Below are 14,887 nucleotides of genomic sequence, written 5' to 3' on the forward strand. Positions count from 1 at the left end.
TGAGATTAAGAAACAACGGTTCAAATGTTGGTCCGACCAGTTTATTACAAATCTTAATTAGGGAGATGGGAAAGGGGAGGATGGACACTATTATGAATTAGGGTAATGGGGAAGGGAAGGAGGGTGATAGAAAAGATAGAAAAGAAGAAGCAAGGAGTCTCTATAGGAAGTAAGACAGAGATCGCCACCATGGATCCAGCGTGGTTTGTAGTTCAGTCATTGATTCTAAGTAGTGGTGGGTCATTTGGCAGTGTTGTTTTGTTGACAACGACAACAATGACGATGATGACAATGGCAATGATGGCCCATTTTCAGTGTTTCCAAAGTGGTCGAGTCAGCTGTCTTTGGAGTGACAGCTCAAACCCAAGGTGGTGAGTCAGCTTTCCTTGGAGTGGCAGCTTCTGTTTTTGGAATCTCAGCGGAAACTCCTTTGTTCCTATCTCCCTGGCCTTGCCAGCAGATCAGAGGGAGCAGGGAGGCACCAACTTGTATCTTGCCTTCACAGGATACAATGGCATCATCCCACAGTCTCCCATAGCAAGCTGGAGTTATTCGATCACAGGCTAGATCTTCCGCCAGTAAGCTGTCCTGAGCACTATCTTCCAAAGGCAAACCACTAAAATTGTCCACACAGTGATGTTGATTGCCACACGGCAACACCCATCACTCATCTTCTAGATAAATCAGTCTTATCACAAGAAATACCTCAGGAAGCAAGCTTTGAGCCAAAAAACAAAGAAGGATTCTCACACAGCCCAGGGTGCTAATATTAGTTCTATTAAAATAACTAAGATGAACCGCTGTTTTTACCTTAAGTTTTGTGCATCAAATTTAACTTGCATTAAAATTAAACCAAACGTCTGAAATTTTGTTGGAACCAGATTTTGTGGGGTTTTGAGCTTCACAAAACCTTTTTGTGGAGGTTTTGAAGTGATTTCCTAGAGAATTTTCTAATACATACTAACTAACACAGGCATTCAAGACTTGTAAAGGCTGGCCAAAATTATTCTGCATTTCTTATCAGAAATAGGGACTCCTTGTCTGTGAAGTGTTAGGAGAGCTCTTTCAGATGTCTTCCATGTCCTAATACAAAGATTTATATTAAAAACTCATCAGATTGCTTTGGACAAATACCCTACTGTTTCTCCCAAAAAATTTAAATCCACAGTAAATGAAGCTCAGACCATTGATACTTCTTTAAGAGGTTTCTAACATTTGGGATTTTTTTCCAATGTTTCAGAATTTAATAAAAATGACTACTATTAGAACTCTGCAGTTAGCTCATTTACTAATACTGTCTGCAATTCCGCTGGAGTGGATTGGAGAACACTTCAATCACACTTTGGTGATGTGGAGTTCTGGTACTTTTTAAGTACAAAAAACAAACAAACAAACAAACAAAAAAACTTGTTGAACATTTCTGACTTATCTACTTTATAGTCTCTACTGTATAGATAGATAGATAGATAGATAGATAGATAGATAGATAGATAGATAGATAGATGTAGATACATATATATATCTCTACTGACTGAAAGGACTTAAATAATTTTTTTTAATTTTCAAATTAGTAAATAACTTCAGTCATTCTTACTGTCATTAGAGTCAGTAACCACCAGATTTCTTTCTTTGCATACTTATCATCCAGTATCAACATAATGCAGTCATTAACTTTGAATTTATGTACATTGCTAGACTAGTCTTCTTCTTTACTGTTCATAAAATAGTGTGATTTTTTTGCTTAAGCTCTGGCCATTAATTAAATTTAATTTAATGTTATATTTTCTTTTGATTAAGAAACTGTATCGATCTCTTAGTACATCCAATGAGCACTTCCTAAAATAACAGAAATTTTAATTCCTTTCTTTAAAACTTTTTCTTTGGTTGAATTATCCCAAGCCTTAGGAAACTTCTCATTTACAAATAGTAGGCATACATTTACTGCTGATAAGATTGTTTCTTTGTTTGCTCATCTTAAATGCACCTAGCTCCCTAGACATCAGAGGTACCTAGACAACACTGAACTTGACCTATCAAGTCATTACTTTACCTAGATGTCCCACAATGAGATCCTAAAGAAATATCTGGTCACAGAACTAGATAACTTGGGCACCTATCAGTTCCCAAGCAGTATGAAAAAACCTGTAGTGTTAAATCAAAGTTATAGTTAACCTACCTTTATCTATATTGATGTACACTTCCAGGGCAGGTAAAAGTAATGAATTGCAATTGAGAAGTCAGTTCCTTGCATTTCGCTCAGTTCTTTAAAAAGTGTGAACCACATTATTTTGAGAGGTTATATTTACTGCTACCATTTACACTTCGAAGTATCTAAACCAATGCACAAGTAGTTTCAGCTTTTACTGCAGTAAAATATGACACTTTATAAAGTTGTGATATTGGTGTTTTAAAGTATATAATCTTGAGGTAATTTCACCATCAATTGCATGATAACTATTTCCTGATAATATTATTAAAAATACTTTCATATTGGAATATATTAAGAAATAAATCATACTACCTTGAATTAATATTATATGTGTATGTATAAATGATACAAGTAGATGTGGTGTATGTAGAGTCCAAGGCCTTCCTAGGTGCCTGTGAAAGAAGGATTTGATTTCTCTGTGCTTCAGTTTTTTCCTCTGCGATAATTTTGCCACATTGTGACTTTTCTATTTTGATGTAAGTCTTTTCAAGGATGAGTCTATCCCTCGCATTCCTTGTATTCACATAGTCCCATTCATAAAGGACTCTGATTTCCTGTGCCTCTAGGCTCTGCAATAGTATTAACTGATTCACTTGATGTTTACAGCAGAGATTGTTTTGAGCTACATAACATAAATTCTGCTTTAATTAGTTTCTTGTGCTGAAGTCACTGTCAGGGCAGCTGATTTGTTTCCAGCCCATTCTTATATGCCAACATTTGGGAAAGTTGCATTATTTTCTGAAAAATTAAGCTCTGGTTGTTACAACTGTTACAATTTGCAGGATGCAGTCATTTAGGAGTGTTGTAACCCAAGTCTTGTGTGTTTCACAAGAAAGTATTAGAACATTTATTAGTTCTTTTTCATTTTGACTACTTTTTTTTGTTTGTTTTGTTGCATTTGTTTTGATTTCCATAAATTACTAAATCATTGCCATATATTTGTGTACTATAATGCTGCTTTTTAAATTTCACTTAATAACTAGAACATCTTTTCAGTCCAAAGGATAGATTTGAAGTCCAGAGGATTATCATATTTTCCGGTTTATTAGTTGCTATTCTCTTTTAGTCTCAGATTCTCAAATGGTTTTTCAGGGAAAAAAAAGAAAAAAAACCACATCTGTACACCTGATTTATGACTTAAGAATAATACTTGCAAGACTGATAATGGTTCTTAGATAAAGTGCTTGAAAAAAATTATTCATATATATTTTATATTAACTATCTTTAAATGGTGTAATGATGTATGTCCTCGATGTGGCACATATATATTCTCTCTTGAGTTCTAAAGCTTAGCCAAGTCTTGTTTTTTGAGACTGGTAGGTATATTTTCCTCTAGGTATAATGAAGAAATTAAATCTTTGAATAAAGCTCTAAACATGAAAATTCTGCTCTTTCTGACCTTTACTTAGGCACACGAATTTATGTGTCATCAGTATCAGAACTGTTTGCCAGAATAATGGCTGATCAGTATATGTAATGATTCCACGTTTAGCTTAAAAGAACAATGCTGTCAGTTGATAATTGGCAATTGTCAACTGCTACCAACTAAAAACATTTTCTTTTTTAAATTATTTTTATTTAGAACATCTGAGTGCATCACTTTGTCCATTCTGTTCCAGAAAAGACTTTGGTTGCACTGTTTAATTAATAAACTACGATTTCTGACAAGCTTTACTGCAAAGTCCAATCAGAGACAATGTAGAACAGTAACAACATTTCCAGACACCTGATTGACAGAACCCATTATGGTGTTACTGATTTGAGGTGGTGAAGGGGAAAAGATACCAAGCAGATGATACTGTCTGTATATTATTAAAGAAAATATAAATATTTATTTAATATTTGTTTCCTAGCTAAGTAATTGTTGTAATTTCCTTTAAACAATGATAAGAACAAGACACAGTAGTTCAGGGAACAATTCACTTTTAAAATATGACCTTTTGTACAGTTAATCTCTTTTTGCAGTACAGCTGGAGAAATAAACAGTTGTAAAGTCCAAAATACCTTACGAGTCCTATAGGAGGCTCACACAAGTGGTTTGCACAATTTCAAGTGCATTGTTATAACTAATCATTTTTCTGCTAACTTAATTACTTCAGCAGAAACATTTCTGTTTTGTCCTTTTCAGGAGGCATATTACTCCTGGAACATCTGCACACACAATAACGCATTTAGAAAGTGCTCAGGCAAGGCTTGATTAGAACTGCAGGAATAATACATGCTTCTATATAAATTCAGTCTAAATCCTATTTTACGAAGTCTTTTACAGTGCAGTGTAATAAAAGCCAATATAGGGAATTTCACAGCTGCAGGTGAATCAGCCTGCAGCATGTATACAGGCCTCTCAATCACTCAAAGAGATGAGACAAAACACAGAAGAGTAGGGAAAAAAAACAACAAAAACAAGAAACAAAACAATAACAACAAAAAAACATCCAGAATGCTGCAAGGAAAGGCAATGCAACAGTCATACTTTACAAATCAGGTCTTGCTTAAGGATCTGGAGGAATGATATATACAATTCTGACAGAAATCATTCTGGTCATGCGTGTGCTCCCAGCACATCACAGAGAACAAGATAAATCTCTCTGGACTAAAAATGCTACTTTTAGGACTTAGACATCTGTGTGAAAATTTGGAAGACATAGGAAGGGTGAAAAGAAGCACTGAAGAAACACAAATTGATATGTGTATGAACTATGATACTACTAAGCACATGGTAAAAACCATCTGTGAGATATTTCATAAAGGTATCACTCCCAGTGAATACACCAAACATCACAGTAGTATGTATGATATTAATATAAGAATAGAATCTTCTTGATACTTTGTGGCTCAGATTAATTTATGAAAAAACTAATGCACTACTGCAAGCAATAGCCATCAGAAATCTTGTCCAAAGGCAAATCAGGTCAACCAAAGTTGTGATATGCCCTTTTTATTTAATAGACTACATGTATTTGTGTATTTACCAGGGACATTTGAAACTATTAGGCAAGATTCTCTCTTTCTGGTGCGTTTGTAGATGAAGTACTCTTTTACTCTATATATTGCATAGTTTAATGTTGTCTAGTTACCAAGTTCCTAATTAATGTCTAAGTCCATATTGAATTAAGAGATATATTTTACTAGCAGCTTTTTTTGGAGTTGTCTAATAAGAGAAAAGTAAGAGTAAGTGCTGCTATTAACTCTTAATAACTAAATTCAATTTCAGTCTTTCTCAAGCCTATTTTATCTTCTATTTCTTCCAACCTTATTTTTAGCCTTACTCCTTTGCACCCTCACTGACCAAATGATCCCATTCTAGGCTACTACCAGCTGTGAGGATTTCAATAAGCAATTTTCTCTAAGTGCTTTCTCCCGAACCTTTCTTATATAGCTTGCAATCTTTCTTATTGAAACAGAAGGTTTATGATCATTTTGGCTAACAAAAGCACAAATGACAAATCAGACCTCATTTTAGCAGTGTGCTTAGCATAGGAGATTCATGCATTCAGAGAGAGTTCTGTACAAGCTCCTATTTCATCCTTATTTGGAAATATTTGCCTTTATAAATTCACAAGAAAACTAAGGCATATGAGTATTCAAAATAACTCTGCAGTGCAGTACTCTACAAGTCTCTGTCCAGTTCAAATGTGCTTTCTCCACTGACTGCAGTATAGTTATAGTAGTGTAGAGCAGGAAAGAATTTCTATCAAGGGACAAATTTCCACTGTGCATTTTGGAGTTTTTGTGAATGCAATATGTCACTTTTGGTCATACATTTTATGAAGACTAACGCTCAGGAAAAAAAAAAAAAAAAGGAGAAAGAAAAAGAAAAAAGATGAAAAAATAACCTCAATTGTTTTGTAGTCTTATAATACTCCTAGCGTGCTTTAAAAATGTACTGACATTATTACTGCTATCATTTCAGCTATAGAAATATGTGCATATTAAAATTTCCATTTGCATAAATTTTTACCATCTAGAAATGCCATTAATTTAACAAGTGTTAGTATGAAAGTTAAATCAGAACATATTATTTTCCAATCCAGTCAATGTTTGCTGTTTTAACCTAATCATGCTTTCAAATACAGTTTTTACTTTATATGGAATTTTATGATGATTTATATTTGAAAAATAATGCATATTCCAGCTCACAGGAAAATGGATCCTTTGCCTTTTTTTCCTTATTAGAATTATTGCTCTATTTTTCTTACTTTCTCTGTTGCTTTTTCTATAGTCATTTAACTTACTATATATGGAGATCAGACAATAATGCCGAATAAAGATAATGTCCACCAGATTCTTAACTAGTCTTTTACTTCTTTCATGTATAGAAAATGAGTAATGAAAATGATAAACTGATCGTTGGGAATGGCATTAGGATTTATTTTCAAATTTTATATTTATTTTATTTTACATTATTTAATGTATATTTTTAAAGCTGCAATATTCATGAAAAGCAGAAGAGGACAACTCCAAATAACATTTTTGTTTTGTTAGCATTTCTTTTACTTTAATGTAAAGCACCTACTTCTGCAGGTGCAGACTTACTGGAGTAAAGGGAGAAAAGATGCGCAGCACAGGGATATTTACTGCTCCTGCTAGGACCACCCATACAAAGAATGTTATCCACGTATTGCCGTGTACTGCATTTCCAACTGTACTACTGTGAAGTTACGTATTCGTAGGTCACTATGCAGGTAAACAACTCACTGCTGTTACAAACTCACGTTATCTGCTGAGTCATGAACTTTTGCAACAAACCAAGAAAAATACACTTGTAGAAATGTGGGAAGCCAGAAATCAATGAACCTTGCGTATGAGACATAATGTTTTTTTGAATTTATTATAAGAGAACCTTACAATAAGGCAGTAGGCCATGAAGGGTTGATTCTATCATAATATGCTGCCATCTGCCAGATAACGTCACACATGTACTAACCAGCCATATATTTCTGAGGCTGGTGAGTGAACACAGACTACTTTCTGAGCTGTTTTCTTTTGCACGTTCACTGGCAAGACTAAGAAATCTCAGAGGATTAAAAAAAAAAAAAAAAAGAATAAGAAAAGAATGAATTACTGCAACGTACTGCTCTTTGAAAAGGCTCAACATAGACTGTTTCCTCAGGTGAACTTAAAAGGCAAGTGTCAAGTCATCAACTGAGTCAGATTCTCTAAATACAGTTGCACTGTTTTTACATACTGAGATTTTTGATATGCTTGGGTAAAAGATTTTACTTCTTTGGATAGAAGCATTTATTTCTCTTCAGGCATAGCAATAGGCCTAAGGTTGTCAGCAAGGTGTCTCTCACACTCGGGTATTACGTAAGTTCTTCCTGATTTGCAGCCAGAGTTCCCAGCAGAGGATGGTATGGTCCAAAATGTCTGTCTACTTTGAGAAAAACAGGATTTTGTCATGATCTTGCTTATTGGACAGGAAGACAACCTCTTTGATGTGAGCTTTTAATAATACATAGACTTGCTTCCATTTGCGTTCAGAGAGAATTCACCAGTAAAACTGCTCAATATTGTTCTACTTATCTGAATCTTACTGATGACAGAAAATGTTTGTCTCACTTTCTAGCATGTTCTCCAATACTTTCATTTCAGACATTATAATCTCTATAACTTGCTCATATCTGAAGTTGGCAGGACAATTCAATATAGCAGAACAAGCTGAAGTCTCTGGTGTTTATCCCTGAAGCTACTGTGATCTGGGGAGAGCTTGCTGACATCTGTGAGACTGGAGGGAGCCTCTTCCAACATTAGCTGATGTCCATAGTGTCCATGCTGAAACGTGCCTTTTGGGGAGGAAATTACCATTGTAAAATTGTTGGCAATTTAAATGCCTTTAAGTGGAACACCAACTTGTGTAAGGCCAAATTTCAGTCTTTAGAGCATTACTATCTTCCAACACACAGAGAGAGCACTGTCAGACACATTGCTCAGCATCTGTTATTAGGCCAGTGTCTTTTCCCTCAGGGAATTCATTTATTACCATGGCTAAAGCTGCTTTATCATTTTAGAATTGTATTTACTTAATCTGAACCAGTAAAAAGAACTGAGCTTAGATGATAGCAAATGATCAGAATAAGAGCCCAAGGGATTAATTCTAGAAAAATTCTGCATGAAAAGGCAAATCTTTCCTTGCAGAGACCATACTTGAGACTTTGATCTTAGGGGAATGAGTTGTGGAACAGCAGATGTTCCTCCTGCTTACTGCAGAAAAGAGTTTTCTAAAATTTGTCTGAAATTTTGAAAATATTTTATGTATGTTCAATAAAAGGTAAAAAGCTGAAGTACAATGACAGGACTATGTCTTCAACTACAACTAAATTTTTGGTTTCATTTGCTTGAAATTTCATTAGAAGTCATGAGTCAGATCCACTGATATTGTTTGCATTACTTTCCTGAGACAAAACATCTGTAAATCTTAACTAAATGGTATTATTCCATGAACTATTGTTGATTAATTCAACTACGACTAGCAAAAGTTATTTTAGGGAAAAACAGAACATTTTTTCCCACTGATTAGTAAAAGAAATATGTTAACTGTTCAGCACTACATAAATTAAAATAGTAATAATTATACTAGTAACCTGTAGCCTGAATTTACCTCATTCTATAGACACCTCTAAAAAGAAAAAAGGGCAGTGTAAATTTTTGATAAATTCCAAGTCTGAGCTGCATTCATGATATCCTAATCAGCTTAATAATGTTATCATTATATTTAATTGTTAATTTATTTTCTTACATTTAAGACTGTTCCCCTCTTTTCCTCGAATCTGATTAAAACAAGAATATCTTTTAGCATTTTGCACTCTCCTTTTCATAAGAAGAATGGCAATATTATCACAATTAAAATGAAACGTTGAAGGAGAGCTGTCTACTTCCAAATCTTTGAGAGGAGCTGTGCAGAGCTAGCTGCTTTAATTGGACTAATGAATTCAGTCTACAGTACCCCATGCAGATATCCTTTTACTTTAGCAGCATATTAAATGTTTTCTATTAAAAGTCACATTAAATTGGAAAATTTATTTGTCTGCATAATCCAAAATGTGCACATTGATTTCTCCAATTTTACATCTGACTTTTCATTATGCTTTGTAATATTTTCAGGAGCATGAACAAAGGATTGAAAATCATAAGGATTTCTACCCTTTGGTTAGAGAAAGTTATGTTCTTGCATGTAAAAGGATCTGTCAATCTTCTTCATTAAATTTTATTGTGATTTTTGTCTTCTTTGCATACTCCCTATTGCTACATTGGACTGAGCACCACTTTGCTGTCAAGTTCACAGAATGGCCAAGTACTCAGGGCAGTTTCAATCCCTATTAAAGTTGACATGATTTGGACTGTGGTTGAGATGACCTTTTCCTTTTGGAATTTGATATAACTCATTTTTTAGTCAGTCTTAGCCTTCAGGTCCATTTCAGCTGTATACTGTAGGCCATCCAAAGACAGGCACTGTCTTCAACAGAGTTGGATTAGGCCTTCAGGGTTACACTGACAGTGTTTATACCATGGATTGTAGTTTGAATGAAACGTAATGAAACTTTCACAAGAGTCAAACTGATATTCAATATTGTCATATTAAAGATAATTTTGTAAAAATTCTGGAGGATTAGACTTTTATCATCAGCTTTCTTAGATAAAGTCTATATTAATTATATCATAGATAAAATTATTTTTATGAGGAAACTTGCCTTGTATACATATTCACATCATTTATGTTTATAAATGGAATTATTTAAAATGAAGGAAAAAGGAAAAAACAGCAAAAATCAGGCTTATAATATATACATACTATACATACACATAATACATACATACATATACGTAATACAAGTTTGCTAGCTTTTTTAATGATGATAGTAAATAAACCTTAATTCAGAGAATGAATGACTACATTGTAAAGTAACATAGAATACTGTGCAGGAGTTCTATTAGACTTTAATTTCTTATTTTCTGCTACTTACATATCAAAGATAATCTCAAAGCTATATTTTACCAGAAACTATTCTAAATAAATAAATCAGGAAACACAGTGTGACAGAAAATTCTTTAATCGAGGACCATTCAGTTTAAAGTAAATGGAATCTTCTTCATTCTGATTTGTGATGTGATGCATGAGAAGTAACCACAACAAAAATTTCTATCATTTTCATTCTAAGAATAGCACTTCATCAACCACTGTGTAGAATTCCATCCCTTCCTCACAGAATAACTTCATTCACATATATATAAGTATAAAAGTTAAAGTGTATGCCTTGCAAAAATTGAGTTAGGTCTCTGAAGTAGGTTCTCTAAATTTGTTTTTTAATGTCAATCCCATAGAAAATCATTGTATTAATTGGTCGCACTTCAAAAATATAACCTGGAGAATTTAAAACAGCAACATATATTTAAAAAAAACTTATATAAAAGAAGTACAACCACATTTAAGATCAGAGTAATCTCTCCATGGAAAAATCATATTGTTATTAATTATATAATTGTCTTTATTTTTTATTGCTGAACAATTTTTACTCAAACTAATAAAAAACATTTTCTAGCAACCTCTTCTGGCATATCACATGTTGTGTAGATTAATACCCTTATTTATATCCAGACTCATATTTATCTGTTTGACACAGAATTGTGAATTTATTTCCATAAAACCTTGTGAGGTGAACAGTGTATCGTTCCCATTCAAAAAAGTATGGGCTTCTTTCCCTTTACAGATTAAATTTAAAATTATCTACAAATCCTAAGTGTCCAGAATAAGAAATGTAGAATCTGATTTTGCAGAGAGTTTATATTACATTTTATACATTCCAAGCACAGTCTCCTTTGACTGTATTTGCACTTCTATAAATCAGAGTCTACAGTCTCAAGTTAGACACCTAGAAAATGAGAAACATGTAGTTCGTAGTCTCCTCTGAAAAACTAAATTTAAGTGACTTACTATGATCAGAGAACTATAATTCCACAGAAGCAATCTACTGTCTAGGTCAACAATTAACTAGAAAGTTAATAGATGTAACTAGAAAACTATAGCTAGAAATACTTCCTTTCTTTTTATGCAGACCTTCAAAGGTGGAAAAATTAGGTTCACTCTCTGAGTCATATCAAACAATAAATGAATAACTGCTGGTACCACTAAGTTGTCATTCTTTGCAAAAATCTTATGCTATATGGATGAGATGCACACTTAACAGATTTCACAGAGGTATTTGCTCTCAGAGTAAGGCAATTTCTGTGCTAAAGTCTGAAAAATCTCTTTTGGAACTAAACAGAAATCTTAAGAAGTGTTCTACGTAAAATAAATTATTTTCAAAATTTAACAGGTTTTCATGACTGTCTGGAACGTGGTTTATCTTTCGTGACACTGCCACTGTTGAAATACACCATCACATGGCAACAAAATTTAATGGAATATCGGCACGAAGATTCAACCTGCATATCATCATTGGTGTTGAGACATAGTGTCACTACTATAAACTGGAATCAAAATAGGATTTTATGGAGTGGCGACTTGTAAATTGCCCATCAAAAAAAAGTTCAAGATGCAACCCTCAGTCATGTGCACTGCCTTTTAGGATAGGAAAGTTGTAATCCTTCTAGATTTCCTCAAAACTGGACAAAACATCAACTGACTGCTACATTATGACATCAACTAAGCTGAGGGCTCAAACTACCGGACAGAGTCCTGGAGAGACAGTAAGGCCAGAGAAGACAATCTTTCTCTTGCAACATGATAATGCCAGACCCCACACTGGTTTGAAGAATAAGGAGTACATTGCCAGTCTTGCCTGGGCTGCCCCACGAGACTCACTGGATAGTTTGAGTTTAGTGCTTTCTGACTTCTACTTATTCAGGCCGGTGAAATATAGACTGCTTTTCTTAGCATCAGTGCTGTCATAGCCACTGTGAAACAATGGATTACCTCCACTGATGCAAATTTTTACAAGTGTAGCATGCAGGCTCTTGTTCACCACTGGCAATAATGCATAGCTAATAGTGATGACTATGCTGAAAGTCGTACTTTGTAGCTGAGTCAGCTCTATCAAATAGTATTGTGCTCTTTTAATCTGTTGTAGTTTCCATGGAAATAAATAGAAGGCATTACCTTTGCAGTGATCTACATAGAATGTTACTGTTGGCTTCTACCTGTTGTCATTTCATTGACAGATGAGGGTCATCACAAATGGAGTTGAATACTGACAACAGACAATATGAAAACATAATCTTCTGGTCTACAGATATTTTTAGGTATTATATTTAAATAGTAGTATCCTGGGTTTTATTTTAAAATGTTGATGTAACATGAGATAAGCATTTCCTAATAATAATCACTACCTACTAAACATTAAAGTCTAATACAATACTGTCTCTTTTAGAGTTGAATGTGGCCTCTGAGAAGAATGAGGAACAGACTTACAGGTCCGAAAATGATAGAGATTGAAACATTGAAAGGGGCTGTAGTAAAAATATTGCAAGATATTTCACGAAGAGCGGTTTCACTTGCCATGGTCTTCAAAATGAAATGCAGTTTTAAATTTAAAAAATATCTATTTTCCAATATTCTTGAATAAGTTAAAATCTTCATACCTGATGTTTTTTCCCTCTAATTGGATGCAGAAAAAAATCTCTTACTATCTTGCTGACACCTGTACTAAATTTCTTTACTGGTTTTGGATGTGCTTACAGGTATAATTCAGAATATTAATGATGATTTTTATAGACTTCCATAGTCTGAGATTTGGTTTTCTAATAGCTCACTGTCAGTCTTCTTTCTATCAATTAGTAAGTTTTAGACTATCATGCATTTAAATACCTCTGTAGCATTAATATGCTGCTGCTGGAATTACCTATTAGTAATTACCTATCTAGCATAGCCAGCCCAGTATGTATTCCTTTCAAACAATAGCAATAATAGCAAAGGAAAGTATGCAATGAGAGAAATCCTCAAAAACTATACCAGTAAACAAACAAACAAAAAAAAATCTTTTTCTTTTTCTTTTTTTTTTAATATAGAAACTTTCATTTAGAAGAGCAATATAGACTGCTTCTTTGAAAGCTGTTATCCTAGTACAAATTCTCCCCATTTAAAGGCTTTGTTGACAGATCACAGTGGCAGACCATTCCTTAATTAGAGAGGTTTTCTTAACTCCAAAATTTGACAACCTAAGAGTATGATATGTTAATCACAGAATTGTAGGGGTTGAAAGGGACTTACAGAGATGACCTAGAGCAACCCCTTGCTAAAACAGGTTCCCTACAGCAGGTTGCTCAGGAAAGTGCCCAGGTGAGTTTTTGAATATCTCCAGAGAGGGAGGTTCCACTACCTCTCTGGACAGCCTGTTCCAGTGCTCTGTCACCCTCACAGTAAAGATTTTTTCATGTTCATATGGAACATTCTATGTTCCAGTATGTGTCCATTATGCCTTGTTCTGCCCCTGGACACTGCTGAAAAGAGCCTGACCCCATCCTCTTGACTCCCAACAAGAGATGTTTATAAGTACTGATAAGATCCCCCCTCAGTCTCCTCCAGGCTGAACAGTCCCAAACCTTTCAGCCTTTCCTCATAACAGAGATAATCCAAGCACCCTCATCATTTTTGTAGTCCTTTGCTGGGATCTCTCTAGATGAAACCTGTCTTTTTCGAACTAAGGAGCCAGAACTGAAGACAGTATTCCAGATGTGGACTCACCAGGTCAAAGGAGAGGAAGATCACCTCCCTTGACCTGCTAGCCACACTCTTTTTAATGTACCCCAAGATACCATTAATAAGCATCCAGAGGAATTCTAATAAATCCTTTTAAATAAGAGGCTTGGGAAAAATATTAATTTTTACTCTTTTCAAACTACTGTATGTCAGGAAGAGGCTTCTAAAACTAGATGTTATCCCATACTTTCCCAGTGCAAAGCCTCTTGAATTTCTGTTCTGTATTTGCCATGGATCCATTAGTAGGAGGACCTTACACTAGTGAGCCAGAATAAGAAAGATGTTGCACGCTGGCTCCCAAATGCTAGCAAACCTGTGCTAGGGAACATACAGCTACCCTGGCAGTAAACACCAAAGTCTGTCAGTAGTAGAAGAGGAAGACCTTTAGTGCGTGGGGCTGAGGATCAATGTGGTGAGTGTTAATAGGGGATACTGTGAATGACGATTTGGAAGTTATCAGTGAGAGTGAGAATGGACACTGTGAGAGTAGTTAATAAGAAGGACCTAGAAGCTGAACCTCAGGAGAGTTTTCGTATACCGAGGAAACAGATTGCATGGACTTCATGGCCCATTTCAAAAAGCATGAAAACTAGACATTACTATGGAAAAATCAATAAAATGAGAAACAGTAAAATGAAATCCACTGCCAAGATCTGACTTCCATGCACCATTTTTGTATTCATATGTCCGCACAAGCAGCAAAAGCAACATTCAGCTATGTTTAGTGGAGGGTCTGGGGAGCTGTCCTAGGGATCATAGAACCATAGAATTATAGAATTACATGAATTGGAAGGGACCCTTAAAGTTTATCTAGACTAACTCCCCTTCAATGAACAGGAACACCTGCAGCTTGTTAAGGTTCTCAGAGCCCTGTCCAGCCAGACCTTGAGTGCTTCCAGAGATGGATCATTCATCAGCTCTCTGGGCAACCTGTTCCTGTGCCTCATCATCCTTATAGTAAAAACTTCTACTATCATAATGTA

Source organism: Meleagris gallopavo, chromosome 2 (assembly GCF_000146605.3).
Source record: "Meleagris gallopavo isolate NT-WF06-2002-E0010 breed Aviagen turkey brand Nicholas breeding stock chromosome 2, Turkey_5.1, whole genome shotgun sequence".
NCBI lineage: Eukaryota > Metazoa > Chordata > Aves > Galliformes > Phasianidae > Meleagris > Meleagris gallopavo.